Genomic DNA, 14104 nt, shown 5'->3' with positions numbered 1-14104 from the left:
TGAGTAAAAGTATTTTTCTTTAGCTTTTTTATCTTATATTTGAAGCTGGGATAGGATAGATAGAGTTGGTACCTCAGAATGAAGGGATATAGGGAGTGGGTGGGAAAATTGAGTTGAAGTCCAAGATCAGCCATGATTATATTGATTGGTGGAGCAGCCTCAATCGACCATATGGTCTACTCCTGCTCCGATTTTTTGTGTTCGTGTGTTTATTCAAGACAAAGATTGATGAAATGCCATTTCTGTGGCATGATATGTTTGCTTCCTTCATATTTATCTTGAATGAGAGGTCAAAGAACTCCAAGTAATGGGTCAGTAAAGTAGTCCACATAGGAATAATTTTGGCGAATCTACCTGTTACATAGAGACTGTTCTGCCAAAATGGCAATAATGTTCTATAATTTATTTGAATGTGTAAGTCTTTTGAGTAGGTCAAGTGATGTTGAATCCCTCAAGTTTTACCCTTGCACTTCGTAGTGATAGTTGCTGCCTATACCACAGTTTTAGAAAAGATGGCTGCAAATATAAGACCTGAATGATAGATTAATGATTCATGAGGCACTGAAATGTAATCCTGTGATCGATTTTTTGGGCAAGGGAAAGATTGTAATGCTTGCTGTGTTATAGACTGCAATGATCGTCAATCTGTACAATTCTTCAAAAATATGTCTGAGGAGATAAATGGAATAAAACCAAATGGAAGTTTCTTCCTAATTAAACTGATAAAGGGCGGAGTTTTCCATGCCCGCTTGCAGCAGGCGTGATTGGTGGTGTGCGCAGACAATATGGCGTGATTGGTTTCACGACGGCGTGAAGGCAGGTCGCGATTGTCCGCTCAGCCTGCCAACGGCGGACCGCGTTTCCTGCCAATGGTTGTCGGGCAGCTCATTGTAATACATTAGCATTTCATTAAAAGGCCATCCCGCCAGGCTCTTGGACCTCACCGGACCGTCTGCCCATGTCAAGGGGAAAGCACGTCGTCATGTTTCACAACAGCACATAGGCAATGTGTACTTGGTGGCCTTAACTTTGGGGGAACTGAGGTGAGTGAGCAGCATCGTTTTCCACAGCTCGCCTGTTGCTTTGCAGGCTTCAGGGGCACCAGGGGGCTTGGGTGAAGTGCCGCTCTGTCTCGGGGGCAACCGTTTTCGGCGGAGTGGTGTCCGGGGGCAGCTGTGGCCCTGCCACAGAGGCGACTGTTGTCGGGGGTGTAGGGTGTCCGGGGGCAACTGCTGCCCAGTCTCGGAGGCAACTGTTGTCAGGGGGGGAAGGGTGTCCGGGGGCAACTGCTGCCCAGCCTCAGAGGCAACTGTTGCTGTTGTCAGGGGGGGGTGGGTGAGGGGGTCAACCGCTGCCCTGGCATTGGATCCCGCGCACAAGTAATCAAGGTGGGGCAGGGTAGGTGAGAGAAGTGGCCACACAGTAGGGACACCTGTATAAAGTGACCATTCCTCTGCAACTGAGACAGATCAGGCGCAGCCACAGTGATATGATTGGGGCCGGGCTCCTAGCCTGCCTGCCCATGCAAGTAACACGGAGACGCCAAAGTGCCACAAAGCGCTCCAGACCTTACACACCTCCCCCCACTCCCACTACCCCCACTGGGGCACAGACTGTGAGTCTGCGGCCACTTCATTGGACCGTGGAGCAGTCAGACTGCACACGTTGTACAATCTCCTCGCCAACGCTGGCCAAGAAGCAGTCACTGCTGGAGGTGCTCACAGCCCCTTGCAATCTCAGCATCCCGGTTTGGACCAGTGTCCCCCATGCTGCAGGTTGACAGGGCAGCCACACAGCGCACTCATCTCTGGCCATCCGAGGGGTGAGTAGCACTCTCCGGGAAGCATTAAGGGGTGGTCACACAGGGCCAGGAAATGTGTTAAGTTCACACATGATAACCATATCTCTCTCTCTTTCATGCTGCAGGAGGACCATGTCAGGATCATGGATCCTGGTGACCCAGCTGTGTGCTTGATGGCCTACAGAGAGCGAAGAAGACAGAGGAGAGAGTGACTGAGGCTCCTGCTTGCGCAAAGGCAGGAGCAGCAACACAGGAAGAAGGGGCAGCTGGGGCTCCTGCACACGCTGCCCAGGAGTGACAGCGAGCCATGGATGGTCAGCGCCTAGCGACACCCAGAGCCTATAGGCGCTGCTTGTCACTCCTGCAGATTACTGAGAACCAGGGTCGCCGACGACTGAGCATGTCTAGGGACCTGGTCACTCACATCTGCCACTTACTGCAGGACTTGGCGCCAAGGAGACATGGAGGGCATCCAGTGCCAGTGACTGAGAAAGTGACCAGGGCACTCAATCTCTGTGCCAGTGGCTCCTTTCAGGGCTCCACAGGTGACCTCTGTGGGATATCACAAGCCGCCACCCACAAGTGCATCCATGAGGTCACGGGTGCCATCTTCTCCATGTCACACAACTTTGTGCATTTCGCCCGGGACCGGGACAGCAGGATGCAAGGGCCATTGGATTCACCCTGATCTCAGGATTCTCACAGGTACAGGGTGCAATCGACTGCATCCATGTGGCGCTCAGGTCTCTGTCGCTGCACACAGTGGACTACAGGGGATTCCACTCACTGAATGTGCAGCTGGTGTGTGACCACCAAAAGCACATCTTGCAGGTCTGCTCATGGTTTCCAGGGAGTGTGCACGACTCCTACATACTCAATCGGTCACAGATCGCTGAAGTCTTCCAGCGTTAACAGAGGCTGCAGGGTTGGCTCCTCGGGGACAAGGGCTACCCCCAGAGGCCGTGGCTGATGATACCCTTGCGGCGGCCTCAGACTGCAGCAGAGCAAAGATATAACAATGCTCATGCTGCAACTCGCAACTTGGTGGAGCAGACTATCGGGATGCTGGAGATGAGGTTCCGGTGCCTGGACCAGTCTGGTGAAGCCCTGCAATATAGTCCACAGAGGGTGTCATGCATCACCATTGTGTGCTGCGCCCTTTACAACCTGACACTGCAATGTGGAGAGGAGCTGGCTGAGGAGGAGTTGGAGGAGCTGCACGTCTCCTCCGATGAGGAGGACGCCGATGGGGATGAGGGTGAGGAGGTCCTCGGAGGCAACAGTGACGGGGATGAGACTCTCGCACTGGATAGATGAGCCTGGCACACTTGGGAGGCCCTCATAGCTTCTAGGTTTGTGGAGGATGATGACAACATGCATTGGGGTGACCCCATATATCCTCACGTTGCATTTGACTCCAGTCTGGCTTAAGGCAGCGCCAACACCCTCTGTGAGGATGCTCCTGGTATGGAGCTGCAGTCGAGGCCCTAAAAGTCACTCAATTGCAGGAGGATTATGACAACATGCAGTGAGGACACTCCATAGATCTTCACATAGCCTCTGAGATGTCTGACTCCTGTCTGGCTGAGGGCAGCTCACTTGTGCTTCATGATCAGGGTCATCTCAGAGACACAGCCATGAAACTTTAGATGCATCTGGTGCTGTGTCCACCTTCAGCACCTCAGCCCTTCAGGAGCTGGTGCGCAGCATCACTGGTCACACATGCTGGTGTGATGGGGGCCAGCCCCACCTTAAAGGTGCTGTGTGCACACAGAGAGAATGAGAGAACTCTGTGGCGCCTGCCCACGACATTCTGGCAGCAATGACCAGCACTGCCAAGGTGCAGGCATCAGTAATGTTTCCAGGGAGTGTGAGGCTGGACCATCACTGTGATCTGAAGGCTGCACAGAGCACAGGGAAGAGGCTCTGGACTGAGACACCTGCCTTTATCTTGTGCAGAAAGGTTTCACATCTGAGTGACAAGAACACTGCTCATCAGAACAAGGAGCCATAGGCAGGGAGACATTCTTGGGGGTTTATTGACAATAGTGAACAGTGTGTACAAGTGATCAACATCCATGCCCAGGCTGTGCAGCTTCTTTTACCTAACTTTCCTAACCCTGCCGCTACGTCTCGGTGCTACCCGGACATCCACAGCGGAGGTGGAGACAGCCTGCTGACTGTGACACCCTGTCTGTGATGACTTTGGCAGGTGTTCTCTGAAGGGCTAAGACTTGGAGGGCCTCGGCCTACTTTCAGGGTTCTGCTGTGTGGTAGTGGCACCCTCCTCGGACTGTGAAGCTGGATCCCCTGGGGTCACAGGAAGAGGGGGTTTGGATGGGCTGGACACTCCCAGAGTCACCTGGGTGGATGGGCCCAGAGCATTCACCTGCTGATCCTCCTGCCTATGGGTGCCCAAGGGCCCCTGGCTGACTCCGTGAGTGGAAGGAGTAACTGGATGAGACCGTGCTGCCCTGCACCCCTCTCGCGCACACACTGTTAGAGGCCAGCTATGACATCAGCGATGGAGTTGAGCCCGTGCAGCAGTGCAGGAGTGACGTCCTGGACCAAGGTCTCCATGGCGGCCGCCATCCTACCAAGTGTTGACCTTGGTGCGTTGGCATACTAGCACTATCCACCTCAGACTGAAGGTGGACAAACTCCTTCAGCGTGCTTTGCAACCTGAGGAGTGCAGCAGACATCCCTTCCTGATGTTCCCGAGCTTGCCTTTGCAGCTCCAGCAACTGTGACATGACCGAGTCCAGAGGGTTGTCATCTGACTCGGACTCAGCAAATTTCTGGCCTCCAGCAGTCCTCCGAATGCCGGGGACCTGGGAAGTCCCTGCCTCCGCCTGCTGTGGATCAGACAGTGTGATGTGCTCACCAGATTGCGATCCCATTCCTATTGTAAAGCTAGTTCCCACCAAAGTCCGTGTCTCTGCGCTGGTGAGGGTGTGGGTGAGCGCTGTGTTGGGACTTTAGGGAGGGCGCCTCCAGATTCTTCTTCAGAGGTTTCTTTGGGGCTTGATTGGAGGCCCTGGGTCATGGACTCTGTCAGTTGTTTGACAGATGTGCCTGTGAAAGCAAGGAGAGATAATTAGTGCATGGCAGTGGCCTGTGAACAGGAGACATCACTCACACATGGTTATCTGATGGATGTTGCACTGCTGGATTCTCACTTGGTAGAGCAGTCAGCGCAGGACTGGTCCCGGTCATCACCAGCCAGCTGGGTGGCTTTGTGAGGACCTTGATTTTGGGCATCCGCCACCGGTCTGCAACCCCTCTCTCTGGTTGTGTGCCAGTTTGTCCTGCATGGATAGAGATGGGGAGAGTGTATCAGGACGTCTGCCGGCCCAGATGATAAATGTGCCAGGCCTGCGTGGGTGGTGAGTGGTTCCATGGGCAGAGGACAATGAAGGTGACTGAGAGTGAATGGTGATGTCCCTTGAACTGGCAGTGAGTGAGAGCCCTGTGGATGTGTGATAGATATGTGAATGTGTGAGTTCAGTGGTGAAAAGAGTGATTTACCTTGCTGGAACGGAGAAGATCATTCGTCCTCTTGTGGCACTGGGTGGCTGTCCTCTTCTGAAGTGCATTAGTGCTGACCACCACTGGCACCGCCTCCCAAACCAGATTGGTCACGTTGCTGCCCATCCTGCGGCCAAAGTGGGGGTACAGGACATCCCGTCGGGCCTCCACGGCATCCAGCAGTGACTCGAGGGATCCGTCATTAAACCAGGGTCTTTATTCCTTTGCTGGCCATGTCTCCCAGGCAGTGGTGGTGAGGTGGTAGCGATGACCAGTGTACTGGGGGCTGCCTTTTAAACATGGCAGCCAGTGATGCAACAGCGGGGTGATGACTGGAGGGTGAATGAGAGCCTGCCCGCCATGGAAAAAGGCGCATTTCCCGAGAATGCATAAATAATGTGGCGGGTTTGGGAAGATACGGTGCAAAAACCCACTATCGCCGTCAGTGGGTAGGACGCCATTTTGCCCACCCACTACCACACTTGGTGCAAATTTGGGAAAATTCTCCCAAAGTGTCAGCACATCAGTAGTGAAAACTCTACGAGGACAGGTAATGGCCTCCAGCAGTTACCTGGCTAAACAGTGAATAGTATCATATTGTGATTTAGTGGACAAGCTACCCAATAAATACAACCCACAATTATACTTGCTTGTCGTTAAATTAGCTGTGTTGCAGCTTTGATTCATTTTGATGTGAACAATCGTGCAGTGATGATGCTTTTCTCAACTACTCTGTCATGATTTGTAGTCAGCTTAGGGCTCCTCTATGATATGCACTAAAGAATGAGGGGATGAGTGAAAAAACAATCAGTGAAATGTTTCTCCACTAAAAAATGGTTCATTGCTTCAATGTGTGAAAAAATATACAACTGTATCCCAACTGAGTTTCAGTAACTCAAAGGAAATGATGTTACATAATCTAGTCCATCCAACAAATTTATTCAGATAACTTATTTTCTAGGTGAAACACTGGAGTGAAATCATGGTATATTAAATTAGGATCTATTAATGTGAAGGCAAGCACATTATTGCTGAGTGCATCATGCAGCCACTCCATGTATGAAACTCTGTTTGAAACTCTGAGAGCTCCATGTTGAACACCAGTTGGAAGAAGCACTGAAGGTGGCAAGGGCAGAGAATGTATTCTGAGTGGGGGACTTCGAGGCCCATCATCAAGAGCGGCTCGGTAGCACCACTACTGACCGAGCTTGCAGATTTCTGAAGGACGTAGCTGCTAGACTGGGTCTGCGACAGATGGTGAGGGAGCCAACAGCAGGGGAAACCCTACTTCAGCTCGTTCTCAACAATCTACCTGTTGCAGATGAATCTGTCCATGACAGTATTGGTAGGAGTGACCACCGCACAGTTCTTGTGGTGACAAAGTCATGTCTTCACATTAAGGATACCCTCCATCATGTATGCACTATCACCGTGCTAAATGGGATAGATTTCAAACAGATCTAGCAACTCTGGGCATCCATGAGGCACTGTGGGCCACCAGTAGCAGCAGAATTGTATTCAATCACAATTTGTAACCTCATCGACCGACTTATCCCCTACTCTACCATTGCCATCAAGCTGGAGGATCAACTTTGGTTCAATGAAAAATGCAGGAAGGCCTGCCAGGAGCAGCACAGGCATACTTAAAAATACCTGGTGAAGCTACAACACAGAACTACATGCATGCCAAACAGCATAAGCAGCAAATGATAGACAGAGCTAAGTAAAGCCACAACCAACGGATCAGATCTAAGCTCTGCAGTCCTGCTATATCCAGTCATAATTGGTGGTGGACAATTAACCAACTCACTGGAGGAGGAGGCTACACAAATATCCCCATCGTCAATGATGATGGAGCCCAGCACATCAGTGCAAAAGATTAGCCTGAAACATTTGCAACAATCTTCAGCCAGAAGTGCTGGGTGGATAACCCATTTTGGCCTCCTCCAGAGGTCCCAGCATCACAGATGCCAGCCTTGATCCAATTTGATTCACTACACGTGTTATCAAGAAATGGCTGAAGGGAATAGATACCGCACAGGCTGTGGACCCTGACAACATTCCAACAATAGTACTGAAGACTTGTGCTGCAGAACTTGCCGCGCCCTTAGCCAAGCTTTTCCAGTACAGCTACAATACTGGCATCTACCCGGAAATGTGGAAAATTGCCCAGGTATGTCCTGTACACAAAAAGCAGGACAAATCCAACCCAGGCGATTACTGCCCCATTGGTCTATATTTGATCATCAGTGAAGTGATAGCAGGCATCATTGGCAGTGCTATCAAGCGGCACTTACTCAGCAATAACCTGCTCACTGATGCTCAGTTTGGGTTCTGCCAGGGCCACTCATCTCAGCTCCTGACCTCATTACAGACTTGGTCCAAAGGTGAACAGAAGAGCTGAACTCAAGAGGTAAGGTGAGAGTGAGAGTCCTTAACATCAAGCAGCATTTGACCGAGTGTGGCATCAAGGAGTCCTAGCAAAACTAAAGTTAATGGGAATCAGGGGGAAAACTCTCCATTGGTTGGAGTCATACCTAGCACAAAGAAAAATGGTTGTGGTTGTTGGAAATCAATCATCTCAGCCCGGGGACATAGCTGCAGGAGTTCCTCAGAGCTGTGTCCTGGGCCCAACCATCTTCAGCTGCTTCATCGATGCACTTCTCTCCATCTCTTCATTAGAAGTGGGGATGTTCGCTGATGATTGCACAATGTTCAGCACCATTCATTACCCCTGTGATACTGAAGCAGTCCATGTCCATATGCAGCAAGACCTGGAAAACATTCAGGCTTGGGCTGATAAGTGCCAAGCTACATTGTGCCACAGAAGTGCCAAGCAATGGCCATCTCCAATAAGAGATAATCTAATCATCTCCCCTTGACATTCAATGGCATTGCCATCATTGAATTTCCCATGATCAACATTCTGGGGTTTACCATTGACCAGACGCTGAACTGGACCAACCATATAAATACTGTGGCTACAAGAGCAGGTCAGAGGCTAGGAATCATGCGACAAGTAACTCACCTCCTGACTTCCCAAAGCCTGCCACTATCTACAAGGCGCAAGTCAGGAGTGTGATGCAATAATCCCCACTTGCCTGGATGAGTGTAGCTCCAACAATACTCAAAAAGCTCAACACTATCGAGGACAAAGCAGCCTTTTTGATTGGATTTTTAAAATTCATTCATGGGAGGTGGGCCTCACTAGCTAGGCCAGCATTTATTGCCTATCCCTAATTGACCTTATTCAGAGAGCATTTAAGAGTCACCCGCATTGCTGTGAGTCTAAAGTCACATGTGGGCCAGACCAGGCAAAGACAGCAGATTTCCTTCCCTAAAGGGCATTAGTGACCAGATGGTTTTTTTTTACAACAATTAGCAATGGTTTAATTGGCATCATCAGACTTTTAATTCTAGATTTTTACTGAATTCAAATTTCACCATCTGCCATGATGGGATTTGAACCCAGGTCCCCTGGAATACCAGTCCAATGACAATGCTGCTATGCCACCGCCTACCCCCTCCATCCATCAGATTAAGCATTCACTCTCTCCACCACTGATGCAGAGTGGCAGCAACGTGTACCACCTACAAGATGCACTGCAGCAACTCACTGAGGCTCCTTAGACAGCACCTCCCAATCCTGTAACCTCTACCACCTAGAAGGACATGGGAAGTAAATAGATGGGAACACCACCACCTGCAAGTTCCTCTCCAAGTCACTCACCATCCTAACTTGGAACTATATCACTGCTCTTTCACTGTCTCTGGGTCAAAATCCTGGAACTCCTTTCCTACCAGCACTGTGGATGTACCTACACCACATGGACTGCAGCGGTTCAAGAAGTCCACCACTTTCTCGAGGGCATTTAGGGATGGGCAGTAAATGCTGGCCTAGTCATCGATGTCCACAGCCTGTGAAAGAACATTTTTAAAAAACTTAACTGTCTTTTGGGCTCAGTGCAGTCCAATATAATTGTTTCGTTCAAAGGGTGTTGTGAGCCAGCACACAAGCTATATTTACAGCTCACTCAGACTGTAAAAAATATGAAAAAGGATCTTGCACCTCCATCATGTGAATGGAGCATCAAAGCAGTGCCCAGGTGCATTGTGGGAATGCCACACCTCTCTTCACACCTAGTTCTTTGCAGGCAGCCAGCAGCCCCTGCAGCACTGTTTCCACCATCTGTGTTCCGCAAGACAGACTGCCATAGTTTTGCACTTTGGTCTGCACAGCTCTCTCATTGAACCGAAGGTTAATACAGTGTGAAGTCTTGGTGTTGCTGGATCCTTCCAAGGCACCCCATGAAGTGTGATGCTTCCTGTGTCTTAATGCTTCCAACCCATCACGAACATTTCCAATAGATATCCACTTTTTCAATCAAACACAATTTAAAAGCTAAAATGGAAGCAAAATACTGCAGATACTGAAAATCTGAAATAAAAACAGAAAATGCTGGAAATACTCATCAGACCAGGCAGCATTTGTGGAAGGAGAAACAGGGTTAATTTTTAAGGTCAATGACCCTGAAAGGCCTTAAGTACCTGAGGAGAAATAATTTGCAGGGCTACAAGGAAAGATAGGGCAGTGGGACTAGCTGAGTTGCTTCAGCAGTGAGTTGGTATGAACACGATGGGCCAAATGACCTCCTTCTGTGTTGTAAACATTCTATGATTTGTTGATTCTATGGAAATAATTAACTTCGTAAAATGGACTAATGAATTCTTAAAGTTTTGTTTTGGTTCTGGCAATCTATTGTGAAAGCCCCTAACTTTCTTCTTTTAATATAAAAATAAGCATCTACCATGCATTCAATATTAATGATTTATCCTTTCATATACAAAGCACATCTTCAATATTAATATTTTCAATTCTATGCCATATTAAACTTGTTGTGAATTTGAGACATTGCAGTCCTTGTTTGAGGTTAATGCGAAGCCACAATTGTAGGACTAGCGATTCTAACTACATAATGAATTTGGAAGAGGCAACATTATAATTAAGTCAATAGTAGTAAGGTGTTGAGAACAATAAATCGCTTGCATTAAGAGCAGTAAAAGGTTATCACCAATTTCCATTGTGATTACATTTTGTAAAAATTCTTCCTCCTTCTATTCACATCTGTTAATTGCAGTAATTAAAATGTGTGGCACCAGTTAACATGACCTTGACAAGGAAAGCTTCAAGTTGCATCATCGTATAATTGCAGTGAGAAGATGAATTGAATTTCAGAGAAGTTGGGTTACTATATTTTCATATAGACATATATAGACTTTCATATGGAATCACGGTCCAGAATTTCCTCAGATAATTTCCCCTCTGCTGCCGTCCCTTCACTGAATTGTGTTGGAAACCCCTTTTACACACGCGCGCCAGTGGAGTTTCTACCCCACTGCCCCCTGGGGAAGAGCTGGGAGGCAGGGAGGCCTGTAAAATAGTGAGTGGGGGGTGGTGGAGAGGTCAGGGGGGAGGGTGAGTATGCCTATCTTCCCCCTGCCATGCCATCTTGCCCAACAGAGCACCTTAGGTGGTCAATTAAGGGCCTCTTCCCACCTCTGCTGGCATTTCACCAGTGGTGGGGTAGAGTCCCCCTGCCGCATGGGGTGACAGCAGGTTTTGGAGGGACATGAGCCCCTATTCAGGCACTCTTTGGCCCACAGAGGGGCACCCCAATGGCAATGGTCACCCCTGCGGCAATGGTACTGCCTGCTCTCCTCAAGAACCCCCTCCCCCACGCCAGCGCCTGCCTGACCCCACCTTCCTGGTTGTGGGGATGCAGGTCCGTTGCTGTGCCCTCCATTTCTAGGTGAAGCCCCGTCAATGACCACCATTACCTGTGGCACTAATGAGCTGCCAGCCCTCTGATTGACCAACAGCGCTTGAGGCTAGGTAGTCGTCCTTAATACGGACGGCTAACCATGGTGGAAGCCAATTAATTGTCTGCTGCTGACAAGATATGGCCCTGAGTGCCACTAGCTGCTGAAGCAGTGTTGCCCAACACCCTCCAACCCCTCCCCACCAACCCCCACTCCACCTCCCAGCCTCCGTGTCCTATCGAATCTTAAATAAAAGCTTTTTCCTCATCCCTCTTTTCATTCCTTTGGTGATGATCTTAAATGCTGCTGGCATGGGCATTTCAAAATATACAGCAGCAGATTGTAAGGCTGATGGTTCATGTGTCTATAGGAGTTAGATCGAAAGAGAAAAGGAAGGGAAGATGCCAAAACATCCTAGCCATCTCCAATGTCGCATGCCCCCTGTCTGCCAATGAGGGTGATGGCAGCCACCTCCATTGGTAACAGAGTTTGCAGTGTAGTAGATATTCCTCTTCGTCCTGAACTTTCCCTTCAGCTTGTCCATCCAGCGAGAATAGTACGGCTGGAGTTTCAGCCCTGGACAGGGGTAGGCGGGAAGCCCCATCATCCAGCATTCTGCTTCTTCAGCGCCATGTAGTGCCTGCATAGGGCTTCCCACCCACATGCAGCGGGTAGCTGAGCAGGCTGACTGGAATTTTCAAGTTGGCTTCCAGATTTCTGCAGGCAGCAGGGACCAGTTTAGGTGCCTGCGATGGCGAGCGCCCAGCGGGAGGTTTGGGGGACCAGGGTTTCAGGCAGGATAGAGGCCCTCCCTGCTTGCCTGGTTGCAGCAGCAGCTACAGGTCACCCTGTAAGGGTGGTACTTCACTACAATGGTTGCCTGGCGACTGAATCTATTTTTAAATTAAAGATTTAAAAAACCTGGAGCGGGTGCTTCCATTTTGAAGCATCCTCCCCCTCACTTAGGTGCCACGGCATCCTATTGCTCCTCTCAAGCTGGAAGGCTTCCGATTGGCCCTCCAGCTTTGAGAGCCTGACCTCCATCCTTAATTGGACACCTAACAACTGACAGCTTTGGGCAAAATCCTAATGAATGATTGCTTCCTCTTGGGCACAGTCTCGGGGCACCGAAACAGTCCCAACCTCTGTTTCCCGCCCGGTGGCAAAAGCAAGCCCGTAATGTGCGGCCTCCCCGGTCATCGCAGCCTCATCAGATGCCACGTTCACTGGCAAGAGGGTCTGAGGAGCTGCTGCCATCATCCAGAGCACCCTGAGAGGAGCCCGCAAAGACAACAGGCAGCTGGTGCACCAGTGTGAGGTCGCTCTGGACCTCCCTGCTCGCCATTGATAGACGGGCACCCAGCTGGGTCATTGGGTGCCTCATCCATCTCCCACACTGGCACTAATCAACTGAGATCATTGCCTGTGTGAGGGCTTGCAGGTTCGAGCGCAACCCCAGGAACCCCTGATTCTGTTCCTGGAGCTGCCTCTTCATGAGAGTCGCCACTCTCTCAATGGAGGAGGCAGTGCGCTCAGCCATGAGGGTCAACACAGTGCTTATGCTCTGCATGGACTCCTCCACAACAGAGACCATGGCACGCAGACCTTCAAGTATCTCCGCCAGATCCTCCCGCAAATCATGCTGGACATCCAGCATCTGCTGCCTAATGGAGGACTCCAGAGGTTCATCATCTGCTTTCGACTCAGCATGGTCCTGGTCCCCAGCAGCCCTCTGACTACCAGTGCCCTGGGCACTCTCTGCCTCCGCCTGCTTCTCTTGCGAGTGTGAAGTGCCCTCACCGCTGTGCTCCAACATTCTAGCCAACGATCTAACACCCACCAAGGTGCTGGTGTCTGCGCTGGTACCTGGTTCAGAGAGCGGGTGTGATGCAGGCGCAGCTGAAGCTCAGTCATCCTCTGGCATCAGAGGTGGCTCTTCGGGGTCCTGCGTTTGAGTGTCTGCTGGCGAATCTATGGGAGAACTACATGTCTTTAGTTTAAGTCATCCCACTGTCACTGTGCATGCCAGGCGCCCTGGTGAGACAGTGGAGGTCTGCATCATGATGCCCTCATTTTTCAACGATCAATGGGGATCCATCTTGAGGCTCCCATCAATGATGAATCGACAAAGAATGTTTCCACCATCTGAAACTCTCACCTCTGTGCACTGCACTCTTACCTTCGTCTGACATCCCAGCCTCTCCACGGCCAGTTGACCAAGGTGTGTGGCGCCTCTCCAGCTCCAAGCCATCCTGCTCGAATCTGGTTGGGATTAGGAGGTTTGGGGGGGTCTCCGCCTGTCTGCGATCTTTCAATGTTGTTACAGGTCATCTTCTCCTGAAAGGACAGAGGAGCATTGATTAGCCCACTCTCTACCTGCAGCACCATTGCAGCCTGGCCAACCCCACCGGAGGAACATCTTGCATGGCTCATCCTAGTCACGGCCCTCGAGCCACAAGGCACCCACTCTAAGTAGCCAGGGCTCACCCCCTTAGCCAGCTCTGCGGAGCGTCATTGCCAGTTGGCACTCAGACTCTAATACCCCTGAGCTCCACGGGGGGTCACCCAGACCTTAACACTTCAATACACTGATCCATGCCAAAATAATACTCACCCTTCCTGAGCGCAGCAGGTCATTAAACCTTTTGTGGCACTGCACCCATGTGCGCCACACAACGTTGTGGCTGCTGACCTGGGCTGCCACCTCCTCCCAAGCTCTTTTTGTCAGGTACAGTGGCCTCCTCCTTCCATCTCTAGGGGTGAGGGTGCCCCTTCTGGCAGTCACCTCCTCCAGGAGGACCACAAGGCACTCGCCCGAAAACTGGGGGGCAACCGAGTGCCCACCCGACCTATCCTCCTGCCTGGTGTCTCCAGCCGCACTTGAGGCCATAACTTCGGTGTTCAGAACACTGCAAACATGTTCTTCCCTGGCAGCCTTCAAGGAGCTGCCTGTGA

General features: G+C 50.6%; 1 protein-coding gene across 1 annotated transcript in view; it reads left to right on the top strand.

The window, feature by feature from the left end:
* The window catches only part of malrd1 (MAM and LDL receptor class A domain containing 1), a 314776-nt gene that overhangs the window by 43588 nt on the left and 257084 nt on the right, over positions 1-14104 (top strand). The gene's annotated exons all lie outside the window — the stretch shown is intronic.

This window comes from Cetorhinus maximus, chromosome 3, assembly GCF_964194155.1.
Source record: "Cetorhinus maximus chromosome 3, sCetMax3.hap1.1, whole genome shotgun sequence".
In the NCBI taxonomy this organism is placed as follows: Eukaryota; Metazoa; Chordata; class Chondrichthyes; order Lamniformes; family Cetorhinidae; genus Cetorhinus; species Cetorhinus maximus.
Note: the sequence above shows the minus strand (reverse complement) of the source record. Positions and strands in the feature narration are given on the sequence as shown.